This window comes from Rhynchophorus ferrugineus, unplaced genomic scaffold, assembly GCF_030347505.1.
Source record: "Rhynchophorus ferrugineus isolate W39M unplaced genomic scaffold, kcgeb_rfMv2 rfM6, whole genome shotgun sequence".
Taxonomy (NCBI): Eukaryota; Metazoa; Arthropoda; class Insecta; order Coleoptera; family Curculionidae; genus Rhynchophorus; species Rhynchophorus ferrugineus.
The window spans coordinates 860,202-884,626 of record NW_027472585.1 but is presented as its reverse complement, the minus strand read 5'-3'; the positions used below and the strand labels follow the sequence as shown (position 1 = coordinate 884,626).

At 30.4% G+C, this 24,425-nt stretch overlaps 1 protein-coding gene across 3 annotated transcripts in view; it reads left to right on the top strand.

Moving 5' to 3' along the window:
• magu (SPARC related modular calcium binding-like protein magu) overlaps positions 1-24,425 on the top strand; it is a 69,745-nt gene that overhangs the window by 3,241 nt on the left and 42,079 nt on the right. The window lies entirely within an intron of this gene.

Here is a 24,425-nt window from a genome sequence, read left to right as displayed (position 1 = left end):
GCTATAAGGCAGTGACTTTTTTTGTTTTGAGACTTATTTTGGCGCTACCATTCTATTCCGGTCGGAAAAAATATTCTTCAATTCAAACTGGTCCGTTTAACATGCAGCAACAAAAAAGTTAATTAAAGAGCTTGTACTAGCGTTTCTTTAAGTGTTTTTATTGCGACTTAATAGTCTCGTCTGGCAGTAGTGTAGTTGTATTGGTTTCGTTGTTCGCTAACCGAAATTCAGAATATAGCGTCGCGCCGTAAATAGTTGGCGGGAAACTGGTTTAAAAATGCAATCGGGACTCTTTTTACGATAATAACGTACAGGTAGAGGGAATCCATTGAATATTAGAATGAATTAAAATGGTAAAATGTACTGGCCCATTTGTACACCTGCTGGGTAAATATTGCTCATCGACTGTCAAATGGTTCCCAATTTATATTTTTTATCGTTGCGTGTTGTTTAGTTTAAAAGACAATGTTTAAGAAAAAGGACATTAGTCGGTTTTTATTCGAATTAGGATACATTTAATGAGGTTATTGAAATATTAATAACGGTTATTTCTGTATTTTTATTTAAATTGATTTATAGGTTATTCAAGAATGTCTTAAAATATAAATAGCGATTAAATAATTAATTAAGTCATATTCACTTCTTTTTTAATCTTTTAGATAGTGTTCTTGTTAGATGTAGCTCTTTGCTGTCGGTTTTCTGAGTGTTATTTTTATTATCGGTTTTTGTAAGGACATTATCCGGTTCTTTGGTATTACTTATATGGACAAATTCAAATAATATCCTTTTATCTACATAAATAATTTCATTTTTTAAGTATCCAAAAATAAATAATTTTGCCGCGTCCTGATAATTTTAACGGAACTATTATGTACTGCAAAACAAAATCGTTATAGAGCAGAACGTGTCTTTGTTAGCTATTAGGGTTTAATCTATTCAATTTACCCAAACGATGTCCTCGAGATGTTTTTTTTAGTTTAGGGAATAATCAGAAGTCATCCAGAGATACCAAGATTGAATTGAGATCTGAATTCTGAATGAAAAATCTGCATTATTGTAATAAAAGTTTTTATATTTAATAGCACGTGGGAACTAGCTATTAAATATGTACTATGTAATAAATTTTTCTTTATATTGCACTTCTAAATTTTTTTTTAACAGCAGGGCACGACACACGTAGTTTAACTATATTGGTTCAAAAGGTTTTTGTCCCTTCAACCTCCGAGTAAGTCCACTGTTGTCTAGCAGCTATAGTACTTCGACTTCTTTATGATCACGCAATCTCTCTTGATGTTTTTCGGAGAACTGTTTAATGTATTTGACAAACGTTAGCCAAGAACCTTGTGTTGGTAAGTTTGGATCATGTTATTAGATATCTTTCTACCACTCCATAATTGCATAACACTTACTTAACTAGAACTAGTGATAATTGGTTCTAGCATGAGGAATTAATCTAGAGCCAGTTATCACTCGTTAATCTTGTTTTCTGTAAATGATATTCATATGGATAGACTTCGTAGCATTCAATTTTCGCAGGTTCTTAGTCTACTCACTCAGTAATGTTCTTAACAGCTGTTTGTATTATATTTACAGTTATATCAATATTGCTACTTGTAGCTAGTAGTGCATTATCATCAACAAATGCAGCCATTGTTAATCCTTCACGTTTTGTTAGCGATATCAGCGATACAGTGTTGGTCCACGGATACTGCTTTGTGATACACCATAGATTTGAGGATCTGGTCCATCTGATAATTTGTTTGCCAACTGATATTCGAAGCCTCCATGCCGTATTTTAACAAAGGTTTGGGGCATGTCTAGAAATATTTGTTTTTCGTTAATTAGATTTTACATTAAATATGCTTAGTATAATTTTAATTAATTTATTACTGTTCTGTTGTACTTGCATTAATACACAAGCAAGTACGGGATTAAAACGTCAGCAGGAATTTGTCATATTAAAATAAAACTAAAATACTTCAGCTAAAGTTAAGAATACACTTCTACACTAAACAAGTTCTTGTTATTTGGTTCGCTTCACTCTTCTGATTGCCTGCGTATTGCCTAGTAGCTATATTGCTCCATTGCTGTGATTTAGCAACCTTATTTCATATTTTAGGGCCAAATCTTGGATCACGTCGTATATACATTTGATTTCGATGTCATCGTGCAGTTCTTCGTTATGTAGCGATACGCATTGGTAATTAACCTTATTATTAAGAACTTTGTTTTGGGTGCGCTGGATTACTAGTTGGTTTGTTGTTTTAGTTCAACCCTATATTTGCATCCCGTAGGTCCAAATCGGCTAATAAACGAGTCTCTTTGATTTTAGGTCAAGTTGAGAATATCTTCCGACTAACCAGTACTGTTGCTTGACTTTGAGTCTGATCTGCTCTGTTTCCTTTAGAACATGATGTTTCCAATTTAACCTACCACTGAGACGCATTAAGAGGTATTTAGCTGATTCTGTTTGAGTGATATAATTAGGTTTTTGTCATTTCGCCGCAAGGCAATTTTGAGCTAATAAACTGTGTTTTCTGGTCTCTAGTCCATTTGTAGATCTTGTTGAGCGCTACTTGTACATTTTCTGCAGCCTTGGACAGATCTAGAACTACTGACTGAACAGATTTCTTTTTTTAAAACTATGTTCTTCGCAGATCAGACGCGGATGCAGATACATGTTCAGAAATGACCACCGCATATATTCGTAAAATACTGCTGCTAATCCATTGTAACTGCTCGAAATCGAACAAGCAGTAATAAATTGTTTCGCGGTAAAAAAGCGCATTGAATTCCGCCCGGTCTTATCTTAATCTGCGGCTAAGGAAAAAAAAGTTAATTAATTATCATTGTACTAGCCATTCCGCGTATGTGTTTTTATTGCGACTTATTAGTCCCGTCTGGCCGTTCGGTTCGGTTAAATTGGCTTCGTAGCTCGCGAGCAGAAATTTTCGATTTTACCGGCGTGTCGTAAATAGCTACGAGGAAACCGGTTTCAAAAAAAATGTAATTAAAACTCTCTTAGGATAATATCGTACAGGTAGAGAAATTCGTCGGATATTGGGACACGTGAAACGACGGAGCGACGGGAACCGGGGCCCCCTTTCTGGTTCTGCTCAATGAATAGACCCGACCGATTACGCTAATGAAAATTAGGTGGATGCGAAATATTTTTTAAAAATTGTATTTTTTTTCTAGTAATCTAAATCTGAGCAATCCTTGAAATCATGGATTTTAATAATTTTCTAATCTTTTCTAATAAAATGGTCAAAAACTACAAAAAATATATGAAGGCATATTTTTATTCTAATGATTTTAACTGTTGATTGATATTTTTATTGTTATTTTTATGCACTCTGAATAGCTTGCATTATTAAACCATTTTAGTATAAATTTAATCCACTATAAGATTAAAATGTCATTGTTAATCGAAACTGTTTAAATCGCCAATACAATTGCATATATCGACATACATGCTTACAGTCGAATATGCTGACATAAGTAGGATAAGATTAAAGTAAGTGCATATGAAGTTGATGCAGACGGACAAATCGGTCTGGTCAGCCTATCAGGCGTTGTTGAACATTAAAACATATCAATTTGCCATGTTTTCTTTTCGACGTCGACGCTTAATATAAGCAGAACGAAAATTAATTATTCGTTTAACACTATCGCTGATTTATTAGCTCGTTAAAAAATAAAAATTTAACACTTAAATTTTTATTGCTATGCAGAGGTCCAAGTTCGGATGTTAATCGATGTGTGTGAGTTCGTTTAGCATGTTGATATCTCGACTCCGTCATATATATGTTATTATTTTCATTAATAACATATCTAGAAGAGTGTAAATAAATACAAGATGCTCTTTTGCATTTATATCGTAGTTATATTTTGTTTTGTTGATGAAGAAGTATAATGTTCTGTTTTAACAATTGTAATAACATACGATTGGAGTATTTTCGTTTCTTCTCAGTTTAAGGAGAAATGTATTAAATGTTGAAAGCGTGCTCTGCTTTACTTTCGAGTGTCCAATCCTTACTTTCGTCAGCTTTGGCAATTGAACATGTTCCCCTAAAATTATTAAACTTCTTCAGGAATCTTATACGAGACACTTACTCTTACTGGAGATTTTCAATTGCAATCAAAACTGTAATTCAAGTTTCGACATATAACTGTTTATTATATTTGCGATATATATAAACAGAAACTTGTTTAAAATATGTCTGATTGGTATATTTTAAGACTAACATACATTTTGATATTTCAACAGACATGGAAATATATAGATAATATCACTACATAGTATAAAACAAAGTCGCCTTTTCTGTCCCTATATCCCTATGTGCGCTTAAATCTTTAAAAATACGCAACGGATTTTGATGCGGTTTTTTTCAATAGATAGAGTGATTCAAGAGGAAGGTTTATATGTATAATACATGCATAATATACTAAGGCAACATTGCTAATTTTAGAGGTTTCTAACGTGATGTCGTAAATTAACCTATTTTTTTAGGCTTATTTAGCAATTAGCAAAAACGCTGCCTAACCCTACGAGTTAGATCAAATTAATGTACTACAGTATTGTACACCGTAAAAAGGTCTACAAAAAAGTCCGCGATGGTATATGTTTATCTTTTAGGGATAACCCACATTAACCATTTTTATTGTTTACTTTTTACGTGAGAAAATGGCTTATTTACGAAGCTATTTTAAGCAATACGGCATTAATCCTTATCGAATTAAGTACCTTAAATACAGTGTGCAATTAATATAGATCAATATGGTTCCTTACAGCATGTAAATTAAACAAATATTTTCGGAGATATTACAAATTTAAAATTTGCGTTTAAAAATGTGTAATGTAATAAAAATTGTATGAATTTAGATATTCCAAAGATAGCAGGAAATCTTCATAGTAAGTATAGGGGAAGAGGAATTGTTTTACTCCAAATTTAATGCGTGCAGGCCAAGGGCAGTAATGAATGAACCAAAAATACTGGATCGATTTTAATCATGTTTTCATTGAGTGACATAGGCATATATATTTTATGCCCGTGCAAAGTCGGAGCGGGCCGCTATGTTTTTATATACAACGTTCATATTTTTTCTGTAGTGTATTTAATTTAGTATCAGCATTGCACCCGTGCGAAGCCGGGGCGGGTCGCTAGTATAACTATATACCAACCCGCATATTGAAACAACCGATCAACGATCAACCGTCCTCTAAACGTATAGGGTCAGTATGTTAAAATGTGATTGCAACGTTTGTCGGTTTATAACCGCTAATTGTTATCCGTAATATTTTGAGGAATTTTACAGACATTTGGCAACATAGCCCATCAGTTCAATCAAAATCGACTTTTATCGGCTACGCATACGCAGTATCTCTTTTTAACTAGGATAAAATGAGTAGGAAGAATTCGCTCCGAGTTCAAAACGAATTTTAAAAATTCTAAATGGCAATATTCAATGTAATTATGACGCGAGTTGGCTGTTTTAATGAGCGGCCTATCTATAGTTATTAATTATATAATTATAACTAATATGGATTAATAATAGGGCAAGATATAACAACTGTGTAAAAATACCTTAATTTTAAGGTATTTAAAGTAGATAATGTCCTATATCGCTTCGGACACTTTCTATCTCATTATGATTTATTTCATATGAATCTTACGTTATAAAACCGAGCTTCCCTCCTTGCCAACCCAAAGTATAAATAATTCGAATGACAATTTAAAATATGGCATCAAAACAAAACTGTTATGGTAACTTAATAGTAATAATATTATTATACAAATTCCATTTGTTAAAAATAAAGCCAGACGAAATCCATAAATTCAAGCGGATTTATTATCTCCGTATATCAGAAGCAATGGAATTGTAAGAATTCTAATATATTCCTGAAACTGGTATATAAAAGTTAAACGCTATTATGCTCGAACCACGTATAACCTAAGATTAATTAGATTATTAATAATTAGTTGGGATATATGTAACGACAAACCGTACGGTTATTCGCAGCGTTCGCTATCAGGTAGAACTATTACTCAAATGACTCGTAATGAGTATAAAAGGTCGTTTTCGCATAAGCGTTAGGTGCCGTTTTCTTTTCCTTAAATTCAAAAATCATATCGAACCGAATGTTAAGATGTAATGCGCGTTTGCTGGTTGGTTATAAAATGTAGTTTGTTAGATTTATGGTTGTGAAATGCGTTGAAGTTATAGAGATATTTTAAGACGTGTTATGTCTACTTGGTAAAGAATAGCTAAGTTCTATTTTTATCAGAAAAAAACATGTGAACTTATATATGAGAAAAAATTAAAAAGGCAAAATTGACTGATTATTTTGTATATATTTTCTTATATCACCTCCTTCTTTATTGTTACCTCAATTGTAACTTTAAGGATAATAATTCTTTTTAATTTTAAAGTTTCCTTTGTGTTTAATTAATCAATAAATTTAAGGTATTTTAACACTTTTCCAAATTCAAATAATTCCATCATACTAATCCATTTATTCACTTTAAAATTTAGACAACAATTAATTATCTAGTATATACAAATATCAAAGTAATCAATGTAAATATGGTTTCTATTCACTAGTTCACTATGTTCTGGTAACTTAACTATAGACAGGCTAATATGTAAATCGCGCAATATTCTGCGCTAGTACAATTTCAGCGACTATTGGGCCTTTTTACTAAGTTTGTCTCGTCCGAGAGCTGGAAAGCAGCAAAAGTTTCGTCAGCAGTATCCATTTGAAGATCCCGATTGATGTCTCTGTACATTATTGATAAGTTGAATGCAATAAATCCAAAAGGTGTTTTGCCAACCAAGATTTGCCTATATAGGAGCAGTTTACTATATGTAGACAGCTTGGGATTCCTTCTAAGAAGACATTATATTTTCATCAGTTTTACGTTAAGTTCTTCTCATTTCTTTTTGACATGAACTTTCTAGCAGAGCCTAGTGTCTAAAGTCATTGCAGATATTTAGCTGATCCAGCAAAATAGGTTTGAGTATCGTTTATGCTATTAAGAAAATACTGCTGCATTGTATTGGTAAAATTTACGTGTACATGTTTACTGTCGTTTAACTTACTCGGGCATTTATCTTCATGTTATATCTACGCCAATATCTTTCGCAAAATAGTTAAAATTACAAAGTTACCTAAGATTGCAAGAACAATTAAAGAAATTTGCGCAATCAATACCAATGCCACCATTGCAGACAATACGGATTTTTAATCTCGATCCGAATAGATAAAATGATAAACAAAAGTCAAGTAGACAAAACAGGATTACATATAATGTAATAGGTGGGACAAAAGTTCCGCTACCATTTTGATTGCGCGCCATCCACTAAAAACAACTGTATAGTGTGGCATTCATGCTGGAAACATCATTGGTCCCTGTTTTTTTGAAACTGACCAATGAGTTGCAGTTACTGTTACTGTTGAATGATACCAAGACATGATTATATTTTCTTAGAGCAGAGTGGTAGGCAATCAAAATGGTAGCGGGACTTGCTGCAAGCATAGATGTATAAATGATATCTAATTGAAGCGAAACGAAGGTAGAAATAATAGGTATTCAATTGAGGAAGTAAAAATAACACAAGCCAGCTTGCTGGCGCAGTGGTAAAGGCGATGGGACTCCTACTCCTACTGCTGCGATAGCCGCGGGTTCGAATCCTGCTGAGGCATGGTCGTAAATTTATGTTTGTGATTGTTTAAAATTTGTGAATGTTCTAAGTAAGAGTGTAAAATCCAACAAGGAAAATGATCCCAGTCACGCAAGTAACCAGGCTGGGTAAGACCGGATGTCTTCTGGGATGATTTCTAAAGTTGGTCACTCGTCAGTCGGTAGGTTTAATGCTGAGGACCGTGGTTCGAAGCCCACGTTAAACTTTAGGCCCAGTCCAGATAAACTCATAGTTGGTAAAAGGAGACTTTAAAATATATTAAAAAAAATAGTACAAGTAAATGCATTTAAGTATAAGAGAGATAAAAGGTGTAAGTAAGTATCGATTTTGGGGAATCTAAGGAATCGGTATCTGAAAAATCACTTTATTTAAATAGTTTTGGAATCCTGATTTCGATTGAGCGTTATCGATATTTTTTATAGCATTGCGCGAATTCTTTCAAATTGACGTGCCGCTATTTCTTCGTACAAACATTCGAAAATATCTGTTTGAGATTTTTATATTCTCGCCAGAAATAAATAAATATTTTACCGAATTTTATAGATTGTTGGTGTTATTTTTAATATCAAATGTTGATGAAAAATACTGGCAAAATGAACTATTAATATAGTTCGTTTCTTTTTTCAACGTGCTATAATATTTTTCGAAGGTTGGTTCATTATATTATATTGGTAACAAAAAAATGAATAAAAGTTCAAAGGGAATTTAATGCTTTAAATATTGATAGGTTTATGATTTGAGTCACTAGTTTTGTTATTTCTTTCGTTAATTTCATTAATAATATTGACAATATTAATGGCGGTGGTTTCATTAAGTCATGGTGATCTAAGACGATTTAGATCTTCTAAAGAAAAATCAACTATTTTGGTGTCTGAGAAATTAAAATGTATTAAGAAACAAATTGCTAAAAATATTGGTCACCAAATGCAGTGAAACATTTGAATTATTCGTAAATTATGGTAAAAAAAGTGAGAAAACCATTATTTTGGGTATAAAGTAAATTGCTTCGGTTATGACTAAAAATTTGGTTTAAACAAAAAAGAAATAAAAAAACATTTTTGAAATTGCCAATTTTAGAGGCAAAATAATATTGCTTATTATTATTCATCACTTTTTGTGACTGTATAGTAAGAAAAAAGTGGCAAAATATTTTTTTTCCAAATGCTGTGAAACCTTTACATTATACGTAAATTGCGATGAAAAAAATGGCAAAATCGTTATTTTTTGTATAAAGTAAATAGTTTTTCAGATTCGAGCAAAAATTTAGTTTATACATATTTCAGCCAAAAATTTATTTTGCCAGTATTTTTTCAATGCTTAAATTTAGAGGCAAAACGATTTTACCAGCTTATTAAGCATCAGATTTTACATAAATGCTGATATTTTTATCAATGTATCTTTGATTAAACCAGAGTTATAACAAAAAGTATGAAAATGGCCAAAAATCGCAATTTTTCCTGAGTATATATATGGAAAAAGTATTAAAAAAAATTAGGTCTTCAAATTAACTACAAATTCTATATTTTATTAATATTGGGGCGAGAAAAACATAAAAAGCATTATTTTTCATGTAAAGTGAATTGATTTTTAGTTATGAATGAAAAGAGAGTTTCAAAAAGTTTTGGTATATAAGAAATGTTATGAATAAAATATTAATATACTAAATAATTTTAATCTTATGAAGAAAATGATATTGTCGTCTTGTCACGCATATATTTTTGTATAACTTATAATATTTTGATAATTGTTACTTGACTTATAAGAACTTTAAAAGGAAATTACTTAAACAAACATCTAGTCACAATTTCAGGAAGAAACGATATTTTTGTTATATTTCCGAAAACTATTAAATATTTAAAAGAAATAATTGTGTTGTCTTATTAAGCATTAAATTCTACATAAATTGTGATATTTACATATACATATCGTACTTTCATCCAGAGTTACATGAGATAATTCATGCGAATTTAAACTAATTAATCACTGATTCAAATGATATTTATGCTCTGAATGTTAAAAGCCGAATATCTACTAGAGAACTAATGATTATTTCTTATTACAAATTAATTGCTGTATAAACGGTTATATTGTCATCAATGTATTATACTTTTTTTCCAGAGCTATGTGGGAAAAATGAACAAAAATTAATAGAATGAATTCAAAGAAAAATGTTACTTTGCTACAGAAACTTAAAACATTCAAGTTTAAAAAGAAAATAGCTGTAGTATCTTGTTAAACATTAAATTCTGTATAAAGAGTGATATTTTCATCATAATATCGTAGTTTTTATAATAATCGTATCGTTTTGGATTTTAAAAATGTCCAACTTGTGAAAGAAGTAAATATACAACCTTAATAAGAATTAAAATATAAATAAATAGTCATGTTCTTATTAATATATCGCAATTTTTTCAGAATTGTAAAGGAAAATTAAGAAGAAAATGAATAAAATATAGGGTATATTTACTAATATAGTATTAGATTTATATCATTATTGTACAGGTATTAAAATATTCTTCATACAGAGAGATTTGTTTTTCAAATATGCTTTATAAAGATCAATTTTGCACATATTGAGCCAATTCTTTAAAATTATTTTCGCTGCTTAACGTGGACTTTTTGAAGCAGCTTAAATTCTAAGCAAAAACAATCATCGCTGGAATATGCAACATAAATATTTTAAACGCTACACATGGTAATTATAGAGCAATACTGCTAATAATAACAGTTAACGGCTAATTAGGGAATATTGATAATTTATTGAGAATAATTACATGAATTCTTGACTGTTATCTATAGAAAACTGGGATTTCTGACACGATATGTTCTTCCAGCTAATGAAGTTCCATACTGGGCCATCTGCGCCGATTTTCTAGAAGTGATAAACTGCATCCTTCTTGGCATACATTCTCTGGTAAATAACCGATCAGAGGAATTAATTTTCTTCGAAGCATATTTAGAAAAAATCGATTTAAATGAAATATAGTTCCCCGAATGTTGCGTTTTCCTTATTAACATATTATAATTAGTTAGTCTATCAAGAACAACTGTTTGAATCTTTTTTTACTGTTTCGTAACATATGTATAATACTATCTATATAACAGGTCAATTTGAAAAGTCACCGGCCTACCACAGTAAAACACACTTTTTTGGCAAAATTATTTTATTTCCTTCAAAGGTGATAGATACAGTGATTATAGCGACCCTCGAACTTTTCGATACCATTTTTGTAGCACGATTTGTCCTTTTCTGCAAAATAGACCTCACTTTCGGCGATCACCTCTTCATTCGACGAAATTTTCATCACAGCGAGTATTCTTTTGAGATCTGAGAACAGGAAATAGTTGCTGGGGGCCAGATCTGGAGAATACGGTGGATGATTCGAAGACCAATTCATTGATTTTTGACACGGTGCATTGTCTTGGTGAAGCAGCACTTTCTATTCCTTCAAATGCGGATGTTTTTCGGCGATTTCGTCTTTTAAACGGTCCAAATATTCATGAATGATATGATGTACACGTTCAGTTGATATCTTTAGAGTGTCTGCTATTTCATTCAATTTCAATTTAGTCATTCAAAATCATTTTGTGGTTGTTTTAAATATTTTCGTCGGTAACAACCTCATTTGGGCGTCCACTGCATTCCCCGTCTTCGGTGCTCATTTCATCACGTCTAAACTTAGCATACCAATCATTGATGGTTGATTTTCCTGGGGCAGTGTACAGAAACTCAGTCAAGTTTTTGCTTCAACTGTATTTTTTCCCTTGAAAAAGCAATATTTTATCAACACTCGAAATTCCTTTTTATCCATTTTTTTTCACAATAACTTCACACAAAATGCTATAATTCACAAACTAATGATCCGACAGCTGTCAAATTTATACACGCATCTTTTGAGGGTTAGGGCTAACTAAAAAACATATGGATTTAATTCTAGTAGCGCCATCTATGCGTCAGGCTGGAGCTTTGCAATTGACCTGTTAAGTGTTCTTGTTATATCACGCTACTGAGTCCTAAAAAGCTCGTGTTTGTTATGCTTGATCATCTTCAAACACTGCTCCGAATCATCAACGCGTCATTGTTTTTGGTCAAAAGTCCAGAGAGCACAGAGCTTTCTCATACGCAAATATTCGTGAATGAAATGATGTACACGTTCAGTTGATATCTTTAGAATGTCTGTTATTTCATTAAATTTCAATTTACGGACATTCAAAATCACTTTGTGGATTTTTTAATGTTTTCGTTGGTAACAACTCTTTTGGGCGTCCACTGCGTTCACCGTCTTCGGTTCTCATTTCACCACGTTTAAAGCTAGCATACCAATCCTTGATGGTTGATTTTCCTGGGGCACTATCCGGAAACTCGGCATTAAGCCAAGTTTTTGCTTCAACTATATTTTTTCCCTTCAAAAAACAATATTTTATCAACACGCGAAATTCATTTTTATCCATTTTTTTCGCAATAACAAAAGTTGCTTCGCTCAAAATGCTATAATTCACGAACTAATGATCCGACAGCTGTCAATTTATACACGCAGCTTTTGAGGATTAGGACTAACTAAAAAATATATGGATTTAATTCTAGTAGCGTCATCTATGTGAAAAGCCGGGGGCTTTTCAATTGACCTGTTAGGTATTAGGTTTATTCTCTCTATAATGATATTTTAAATAATGTAGTTGCTATAAGCATTTGAAATAATAAATATGAATATGAAAAAATTCTCGGAGATAAAATTATATCTATTAAGATCACCTGATACTGAATAATTTTCGGAAAAAATCTCGTGAATCTGACTAGGACGGCTCTTATTATATGGGTATCACGAGATGATATGGATAGCCGTCCGTGAAGATTTATTTTAATGGGGTTTTATATTTTTGTCTGCCGGATGGCTGGCACCAAATCAGAATTATCTTTATGTGTTTATTAATATTGGGGCATTTTTTCATCTATTAGTCACGGAAAATAGAACGCGATCTGTTTACATGTGTTTTGGATGTTCACATATCTGGTGAATGTGAGACGATTTATACAGCTTTCATTTGATGTGTGTTTTTCGGTCTTTCGGCGAGTTTGTAGTCATCCCTGGAGATTTATTTCAGGTATTTGTCGTGATCTATTCAAAGCTATATCGTTATTATGTTATTTTATTCTTTCCGAATAATATTTTACTTTTATTTTTCGATATATGAAAAATAAGCGTTCAAAAACAGGAATAAACTAGTTAGAAAATCTTAAAAACAATTCCTGAGACAGCATGTTTTACAAGAAACCTTTGTAGTAACATATATTATTCTTGGGTGTTTTAAATTAAAAATAGTTTATTTAGAATATTTTTAAAATTCTAATGTGGTAATGATTTAATAGTCTTTTGGCCTTATATTGGTGAGATATAGACAGAGCAAGTTTCCAATTATTTAACTCTTATTCCTGGCCTTGCTAATCAGAATCACCTCTTTTAAAACACTATAACATTTTTCGATATATTTGATCAGCTACCTTCCACCAGTAATTTCCCGCAAGAATGCTTTAACGAAATACAATTATGGAGGCTATTTTGCGTAGAATAGATACATAGAAAAAAACGAAGGAATGCTGTATTACCTACGCTATATTATATCCAAATTTGCAAGTTAATTTCAGCGACTAATAATGCAACAAATTTACATTTGGTTTTTTTAAATTGTTTCTGTTTAAATTAGAGTATATTCGAGATATGTTAGACTATCTCCAGTATACTCGATCTTTAAAAAAAACATTTATTTTATTGTTTTCCATATATATTTGTTTATTATTTATGTATATTTGTTTCCGCAAAACTTGGAAGCTTGAAAAATAAAGAATTGAAGTTTGAAATGTAGGTTCTAGGTGTTTTGCGGGGTTTTATAGGAATAATTTAGACAATTTAAAGAAAATTCACCAATTTTTGTGACCGTACATTAAGAAAAAAGTTGCAAAAATTTTTGATCTCCAAATACAGTGAAACTTTTACATTATACGTAAATTGCGGTGAAAAAAATGGTGAAATCGTTATTTTTTGTATAAAATAAATAGTTTTTAAGATAGGACCAAAAATTTAGTTTATACATTTTTCAGCCAAAATTTTATTTTGCCTGTATTTTTTCAATACTTAAATTTAGAGGCAAAACCATATTACCAGCTTATTAAGCATCAGATTTTACATAAATGCTGATATTTTCATCAATGTATCTTCGATTAAACCAGAGTTATAACAAAAAGTATGAAAATGGCCAAAAATCGCAATTTTTCCTGAGTATATATATGGAAAAAGTATTAAAAAATTTTAGGTCTTCAAATTAACTAAAAATTCTATATTTTATTAATATTGGGGCGACAAAAACATAAAAAGCATTATTTTTCATGTAAAGTGAATTGATTTTTAGTTACGAATGAAAAGAGAGTTTCAAAAAGTTTTAGTACAAAAGAAATTTTATGAATAAAATGCTAATATACTAAATAATTTTAATCTTATGAAGAAAATGATACTATCATCTTGTCACCCATATATTTTTGTATAACTTATGTCATTTTGGTAATTGTTACTTGACATATAGGAGAGTTAAATGGAAAATACTTAAACAAACATCTAGTCACAATTTCAGGCAGAAACGATATTTTTGTTATATTTCCGAAAACTATTGAATATATAAAATAGATAACTATATTGTCTTATTACGCATTAAATTCTACATAAATTGTGATATTTTCATGTACATATTGTACTTTCATCCAGAGTTATATGAGATAATCCATGGGAATTTAAACTAATTAATCACTGATTAAAATGATATTTGTGTTCTGAATTTTAAAGGCCGAATATCTACTAGAGAATTAATGATTATTTCTTATTACAAATCAATTGCCGTTTAATCGGTTATATTCTCATCATGTATGTATTATACTTTTTTCCAGGGCCATATGGGAAAAATGAACAAAAAATTAATAGGATTATTTAAAAGAACAATTTTACTTTGCTGCAGGATTTTAAGGCTATCGAGTTTAAAATGAAATAGCTATAGCATCTTGTTAAACATTAAATTCTGTGTAAATAGTGAAATTTTCATCATTGTTTCGTAGTTTTCCAGAGTTATACAAAAATATTCAATATATTAGAAGGAAATTTGTTTCTGATTAACATAATGACCAATAAATTACGAACAGTATGAAAAGCGTAACTGTTTTCAGTTGTCTGTTGTCGTTTTCTCTTCCTTCAGGCCTCACTAACGACTTCGAACGTAATAAAGCGCGGCTGTCAAAAGCGGCCATCGAACGACCACCGTGTACCCACTCGAGTCGGCCCTTCGGCATGTCGTCCCAACAATGCACGTCGAAAAAGTCGACGTATTCAGACACGAAATCCAATTCCTTCGGGTTTTCTCTACCTACTCGGCAACGTAATCGCCTCTAAACGGTGAACTAACGCAATAATTGTCCCGGGTACCACCCATCGCCATATGGCTTTGTGCAGTTCCCTTTATCGGAGCCGGTTTCCTAGAACCAGGCCTAATGGTGCCAAGCTGTCTGCCAAGGGGCTGAGGTAGAAAGCCGGCCTACGGACCTAGTCTGTCCGCTACAACAGTTCAAGGCCTATTCATCCTGTTAGTTACTATTTGGATCATTAAATTAATTTAATCTTAGTACTTCCACATTTATCCAAATCAATAAACGTACAATAAGTGATGATTCAGTACAATTCTTTAGATTTTATACTTTATTATCGATAATTTTAATAATAAAGATGGGGACCATTTGGTACTTTTAGCTAATATTAAAGTGTGTCCGCTACAACAGTTCAAGGCCTATTTATCCTGTTAGTTACTATTTGGATCATTAAATTAATTTAATCTTAGTACTTCCACATTTATCCAAATCAATAAACGTACAATAAGTGATGATTCAGTACAATTCTTTAGATTTTTTACTTTATTATCGTTATTTTTAATAATAAAGATGGGGACCATTTGGTACTTTTAGCTAATATTAAAGTGTGTCCGCTACAACAGTTCAAGGTCTATTTATCCTGTTAGTTACTATTTGGATCATTAAATTAATTTAATCTTAGTACTTCCACATTTATCCAAATCAATAAACGTACAATAAGTGATGATTCAGTACAATTCTTTAGATTTTATACTTTATTATCGATAATTTTAATAATAAAGATGGGGACCATTTGGTACTTTTAGCTAATATTAAAGTGTGTCCGCTACAACAGTTCAAGGCCTATTCATCCTGTTAGTTACTATTTGGATCATTAAATTAATTTAATCTTAGTACTTCCACATTTATCCAAATCAATAAACGTACAATAAGTGATGATTCAGTACAATTCTTTAGATTTTATACTTTATTATCGATAATTTTAATAATAAAGATGGGGACCATTTGGTACTTTTAGCTAATATTAAAGTGTGTCCGCTACAACAGTTCAAGGCCTATTCATCCTGTTAGTTACTATTTGGATCATTAAATTAATTTAATCTTAGTACTTCCACATTTATCCAAATCAATAAACGTACAATAAGTGATGATTCAGTACAATTCTTTAGATTTTATACTTTATTATCGATAATTTTAATAATAAAGATGGGGACCATTTGGTACTTTTAGCTAATATTAAAGTGTGTCCGCTACAACAGTTCAAGGCCTATTCATCCTGTTAGTTACTATTTGGATCATTAAATTAATTTAATCTTAGTACTTCCACATTTATCCAAATCAATAAACGTACAATAAGTGATGATTCAGTACAATTCTTTAGATTTTATACTTTATTATCGATAATTTTAATAATAAAGATGGGGACCATTTGGTACTTTTAGCTAATATTAAAGTGTGTCCGCTACAACAGTTCAAGGCCTATTCATCCTGTTAGTTACTATTTGGATCATTAAATTAATTTAATCTTAGTACTTCCACATTTATCCAAATCAATAAACGTACAATAAGTGATGATTCAGTACAATTCTTTAGATTTTATACTTTATTATCGATAATTTTAATAATAAAGATGGGGACCATTTGGTACTTTTAGCTAATATTAAAGTGTGTCCGCTACAACAGTTCAAGGCCTATTCATCCTGTTAGTTACTATTTGGATCATTAAATTAATTTAATCTTAGTACTTCCACATTTATCCAAATCAATAAACGTACAATAAGTGATGATTCAGTACAATTCTTTAGATTTTATACTTTATTATCGATAATTTTAATAATAAAGATGGGGACCATTTGGTACTTTTAGCTAATATTAAAGTGTGTCCGCTACAACAGTTCAAGGCCTATTCATCCTGTTAGTTACTATTTGGATCATTAAATTAATTTAATCTTAGTACTTCCACATTTATCCAAATCAATAAACGTACAATAAGTGATGATTCAGTACAATTCTTTAGATTTTATACTTTATTATCGATAATTTTAATAATAAAGATGGGGACCATTTGGTACTTTTAGCTAATATTAAAGTGTGTCCGCTACAACAGTTCAAGGCCTATTCATCCTGTTAGTTACTATTTGGATCATTAAATTAATTTAATCTTAGTACTTCCACATTTATCCAAATCAATAAACGTACAATAAGTGATGATTCAGTACAATTCTTTAGATTTTATACTTTATTATCGATAATTTTAATAATAAAGATGGGGACCATTTGGTACTTTTAGCTAATATTAAAGTGTGTCCGCTACAACAGTTCAAGGCCTATTCATCCTGTTAGTTACTATTTGGATCATTAAATTAATTTAATCTTAGTACTTCCACATTTATCCAAATCAATAAACGTACAATAAGTGATGATTCAGTACAATTCTTTAGATTTTATACTTTATTATCGATAATTTTAATAATAAAGATGGGGACCATTTGGTACTTTTAGCTAATATTAAAGTGTGTCCGCTACAACAGTTCAAGGCCTATTCATCCTGTTAGTTACTATTTGGATCATTAAATTAATTTAATCTTAGTACTTCCACATTTATCCAAATCAATAAACGTACAATAAGTGATGATTCAGTACAATTCTTTAGATTTTATACTTTATTATCGATAATTTTAATAATAAAGATGGGGACCATTTGGTACTTTTAGCTAATATTAAAGTGTGTCCGCTACAACAGTTCAAGGCCTATTCATCCTGTTAGTTACTATTTGGATCATTAAATTAATTTAATCTTAGTACTTCCACATTTATCCAAATCAATAAACGTACAATAAGTGATGATTCAGTACAATTCTTTAGATTTTATACTTTATTATCGATAATTTTAATAATAAAGATGGGGACCATTTGGTACTTTTAGCTAATATTAAAGTGTGTCCGCTACAACAGTTCAAGGCCTATTCATCCTGTTAGTTACTATTTGGATCATTAAATTAATTTAATCTTAGTACTTCCACATTTATCCAAATCAATAAACGTACAATAAGTGATGATTCAGTACAATTCTTTAGATTTTATACTTTATTATCGATAATTTTAATAATAAAGATGGGGACCATTTGGTACTTTTAGCTAATATTAAAGTGTGTCCGCTACAACAGTTCAAGGCCTATTCATCCTGTTAGTTACTATTTGGATCATTAAATTAATTTAATCTTAGTACTTCCACATTTATCCAAATCAATAAACGTACAATAAGTGATGATTCAGTACAATTCTTTAGATTTTATACTTTATTATCGATAATTTTAATAATAAAGATGGGGACCATTTGGTACTTTTAGCTAATATTAAAGTGTGTCCGCTACAACAGTTCAAGGCCTATTTATCCTGTTAGTTACTATTTGGATCATTAAATTAATTTAATCTTAGTACTTCCACATTTATCCAAATCAATAAACGTACAAGTGATGATTCAGTACAATTCTTTAGATTTTTTACTTTATTATCGATAATTTTAATAATAAAGATGGGGACCATTTGGTACTTTTAGCTAATATTAAAGTGTGTCCGCTACAACAGTTCAAGGCCTATTTATCCTGTTAGTTACTATTTGCATCATTAAATTAATTTAATCTTAGTACTTCCACATTTATCCAAATCAATAAACGTACAATAAGTGATGATTCAGTACAATTCTTTAGATTTTTTACTTTATTATCGTTATTTTTAATAATAAAGATGGGGACCATTTGGTACTTTTAGCTAATATTAAAGTGTGTCCGCTACAACAGTTCAAGGCCTATTTATCCTGTTAGTTACTATTTGGATCATTAAATTAATTTAATCTTAGTACTTCCACATTTATCCAAATCAATAAACGTACAAGTGATGATTCAGTACAATTCTTTAGATTTTTTACTTTATTATCGATAATTTTAATAATAAAGATGGGGACCATTTGGTTAATATTAATTTAGCTAATATTAAAGTGTGTCCGATACAACAGTTCAAGGCCTATTTATCCTGTTAGTTACTATTTGCATCATTAAATTAATTTAATCTTAGTACTTCCACATTTATCCAAATCAATAAACGTACAATAAGTGATGATTCAGTACAATTCTTTAGATTTTTTACTTTATTATCGTTATTTTTAATAATAAAGATGGGGACCATTTGGTTAATATTAATTTAGCTAATATTAAAGTGTGTCCGATACAACAGTTCAAGGCCTATTTATCCTGTTAGTTACTATTTGCATCATTAAATTAATTTAATCTTAGTACTTCCACATTTATCCAAATCAATAAACGTACAATAAGTGATGATTCAGTACAATTCTTTAGATTTTATACTTTATTATCGATAATTTTAATAATAAAGATGGGGACCATTTGGTACTTTTAGCTAATATTAAAGTGTGTCCGCTACAACAGTTCAAGGCCTATTTATCCTGTTAGTTACTATTTGGATCATTAAATTAATTTAATCTTAGTACTTCCACATTTATCCAAATCAATAAACGTACAAGTGATGATTCAGTACAATTCTTTAGATTTTTTACTTTATTATCGATAATTTTAATAATAAAGATGGGGACCATTTGGTACTTTTAGGTAATATTAAAGTGTGTCCGATACAACAGTTCAAGGTCTATTTATCCTGTTAGTTACTATTTACATCATTAAATTGATTTAATCTTAGTACTTCCATATTTATCCAAATCAATAAACGTACAATAAGTGATGATTCAGTACAATTCTTTAGATTTTTTACTTTATTATCGTTATTTTTAATAATAAAGATGGGGACCATTTGGTTAATATTAATTTAGCTAATATTAAAGTGTGTCCGATACAACAGTTCAAGGCCTATTTATCCTGTTAGTTACTATTTGCATCATTAAATTAATTTAATCTTAGTACTTCCACATTTATCCAAATCAATAAACGTACAATAAGTGATGATTCAGTACAATTCTTTAGATTTTTTACTTTATTATCGTTATTTTTAATAATAAAGATGGGGACCATTTGGTTAATATTAATTTAGCTAATATTAAAGTGTGTCCGATACAACAGTTCAAGGCCTATTTATCCTGTTAGTTACTATTTGGATCATTAAATTAATTTAATCTTAGTACTTCCACATTTATCCAAATCAATAAACGTACAATAAGTGATGATTCAGTACAATTCTTTAGATTTTATACTTTATTATCGATAATTTTAATAATAAAGATGGGGACCATTTGGTACTTTTAGCTAATATTAAAGTGTGTCCGCTACAACAGTTCAAGGCCTATTCATCCTGTTAGTTACTATTTGGATCATTAAATTAATTTAATCTTAGTACTTCCACATTTATCCAAATCAATAAACGTACAATAAGTGATGATTCAGTACAATTCTTTAGATTTTATACTTTATTATCGATAATTTTAATAATAAAGATGGGGACCATTTGGTACTTTTAGCTAATATTAAAGTGTGTCCGCTACAACAGTTCAAGGCCTATTTATCCTGTTAGTTACTATTTGGATCATTAAATTAATTTAATCTTAGTACTTCCACATTTATCCAAATCAATAAACGTACAAGTGATGATTCAGTACAATTCTTTAGATTTTTTACTTTATTATCGATAATTTTAATAATAAAGATGGGGACCATTTGGTACTTTTAGGTAATATTAAAGTGTGTCCGATACAACAGTTCAAGGTCTATTTATCCTGTTAGTTACTATTTACATCATTAAATTGATTTAATCTTAGTACTTCCATATTTATCCAAATCAATAAACGTACAATAAGTGATGATTCAGTACAATTCTTTAGATTTTTTACTTTATTATCGTTATTTTTAATAATAAAGATGGGGACCATTTGGTTAATATTAATTTAGCTAATATTAAAGTGTGTCCGATACAACAGTTCAAGGCCTATTTATCCTGTTAGTTACTATTTGCATCATTAAATTAATTTAATCTTAGTACTTCCACATTTATCCAAATCAATAAACGTACAATAAGTGATGATTCAGTACAATTCTTTAGATTTTTTACTTTATTATCGTTATTTTTAATAATAAAGATGGGGACCATTTGGTACTTTTAGCTAATATTAAAGTGTGTCCGCTACAACAGTTCAAGGTCTATTTATCCTGTTAGTTACTATTTGCATCATTAAATTGATTTAATCTTAGTACTTCCATATTTATCCAAATCAATAAACGTACAATAAGTGATGATTCAGTACAATTCTTTAGATTTTTTACTTTATTATCGATATTTTTAATAATAAAGATGGGGTCCATTTGGTACTTTAAGGTAGCATTAAAGAAATTACTTCTTTTTGTTAATGAGATCTTACTTTACGTGCTTAGTACAATCTTAATTGACAAATGAATTTGTTACTATTGTTCTATTGTACTTGAACCAATTCACAAGCAAGACAAGTGTAGGATTAATTACCCAAATTAAAATTAAATTAGATTACTTAAACTAAAGGTACGGGTAACACTTCAAACACTATAGAATTTTATGTGTTTTGCTTAGCTTCAATTTTCTGATTTCCTGTGTGTTATCCAGGAGCTATATTGCTTCCGTCTCACCGTGAGCTTATTTCATGCTTTATAGCGAAATCTTGGATAACTTCGTAAATCTATTCGATTTCGAGGTTATCGTGTAGTTAGTTCTTCATTGGTTGCGTAGCGATAAGCATTCGTAATCATTCATAGAACTTTCTTTTGGAAGCTTTAGGTTACTAGTTGGTTTGATGTTTTTGTGTAACCCCATATTTGCACCCCATAGGTCCAAATTAGCTTTATGATTGACTGATTATGATTTTCACCCACACTTTTATTATTATATATTAAATTTGTATGGAACTGGTATCGAATTCTCATTCTACTATTGCAAATAGATTGTGTTGTACGGATACTCAATACCTTATAAAGGCAAAATATAGCCCGTTCAATTAAACAACTGACACCATTTATGATGTCAGCACGTCGCAATGTTGCCACATTAATTTTCACTTTTGGTTGATAAAATTTGTCAGTTTATAACCTAATTATTATCACTAAAGCTATAAATTATATAAACTGAATCGGTTACATGTTCCGACGTATCAGACACATTCTAGTAGCATTCAGAGTTTAAAACAAAAATTTCATTTGATAGTATATTTGACGCCATCTATACACGTACATTGGTTATTTTATTGGCCAGGCTATAAGTTTTAATGTTTTAAGATCAATTGGCACTTAAATTAGACACAATAGAGATATTTTCGTTTTATATTTTCTCTATTCACAAATCATTCCTATTTTTCCCGTGATTATATGACAATTTGTAATATATAGCTAGCAGTATATTTTAATTGATTTATTAATATGTTTTTAATAACAATATTTATTAATATTTTTAATTGATTATAGTATGCAAGTTTAGCCTTTACTCTGAACTCTGTTATCTTGGTGCGTTGAAAATAGTTTAAAATTATACCATCAAGTGATAGTACTATGTGTGCGGTACCACTTGAGGTATGGCTCTCGTATTAGAGAGCAGAAAGTACTCGAGTAAATGGACGGGATGGACGCACAAATGAACAAGGCAGCGGTCGTGATTGCCTTTCGAGCGGATAAGAAAGGTACACAGGTTCGAATACCGGCATAATTTATTTATGTAATTATATATTCGGTATGATTTATAATAGGAATTTCGTTACTTAATAGAGTGAGAGTTATTTTATTACGGTCGTTTATTATTGGTTTTTATGGACGTTATAAATTCATATTTTATTTGATGTCTCAATTTAATTTATTAACTGTAAATATTGGTCGGTGAATAATGTGAAACAAAATTACATTTAATGTTGGTCGAAGAAAGGTGCTTGGATTGTTTGTGACTAATATTCAGCGAGAATGACTTCAATCATAGTCACTTTTGCTTAAGCAAACAAAGTATACTGTTTGCAAAATAAACTAATCAAAAATTATGTAAAAACAACAATAAGGTTAATAATTAAGGGTAACCAGTCTGGCTATCTTGTCTATTGAGCATGAAGTGTGTTGATATTCTAATAATTTCTATAATTCTTCTAATTTCTATAATAATTCTATAATTCTAATAAGTGATATATTTTTCAATAAAAATATAAATATTTACAGTATTATTCTAGTTCGAATTTGAAGACGATTTGTATAAATTTGACAACCAACAACAATGTCGATGCTTTGGGACAGTGACAGTCACATTGTTTAATCAAATATGTGTCACTTACCCTTAACCCGGTGAAGTATAGCTCATGAAACTAGTTAATTTACCAGATATGTGATACTGGTTTTTCTCAATCTAACTATGATGGTATTTGATTAACACTTTATTATTTGTAAACTGATAAAAGAACAACATTATTACAACATATTCATATACACAGTAAACAATACAAATGAAGGCTAGTCTCAAATGTTCTCAACAGTCTTGTTTATTTCGATATTTCGTTAAGTTAATTACATTTTAGACGTAATTAAAGGTACTCAAAAATAGCAAATACTGACATTAGAATGATCTTATGCTGCGAGTAAATTATCAATGTCCAAACTATACTGGCTGGTTCTTGCCTTGTAACTAACGAAAATACACCACTTGTTTGGATTTTTTACACCATCGATACACATTCGAATATCTAATTATAACATAAAATGACTAAAATAATGTATAAATTAGACCTGTATAAATTTAATTATTTCAAACGTCAATTTTTCTTTAAAATGCATTTTTTGCAGAAATAACTGTTATTCCGGGTAAAGTAAATACGTAGAATATATAGAGTCATTCAGTAGAATTCGTCATAAAATAGTTTTTAAAAAAATGGTCATCTAGCTTATTATGACAAACGGTCAAATAAATGACAGAAAGTTCACGAAAATAAACAATAACGTTCATTAACAATCAAGTATATCGTATTCAGTATCCAGTAACCCGAAATGAAACCTGATGTCAGACTGTACTTTTCAAAAATGGAATCTTTCTCAAAGGTCGGTCTTTTTGGCAGCCGAGAGACCTTTTTTCTTCTCTCGGAGGCCGTAACACGAAAACCTATTAACAAGTCCGTCGTTTCAAACGACCGTCCGAGCCCATTCCAGAGCTGTTGTTTCGAGATGAAGTGATAAAATTCTATTATTAGCGTTTGGACTTTTCTTATTGCTAACGACTTTCGAGCTGATACGGTTCGGCGTTTCTCCTCCGTTCGATCGACGTGACTCGACAAATCGACCGGTTAAGGATCGGAGGAAAGAACCGA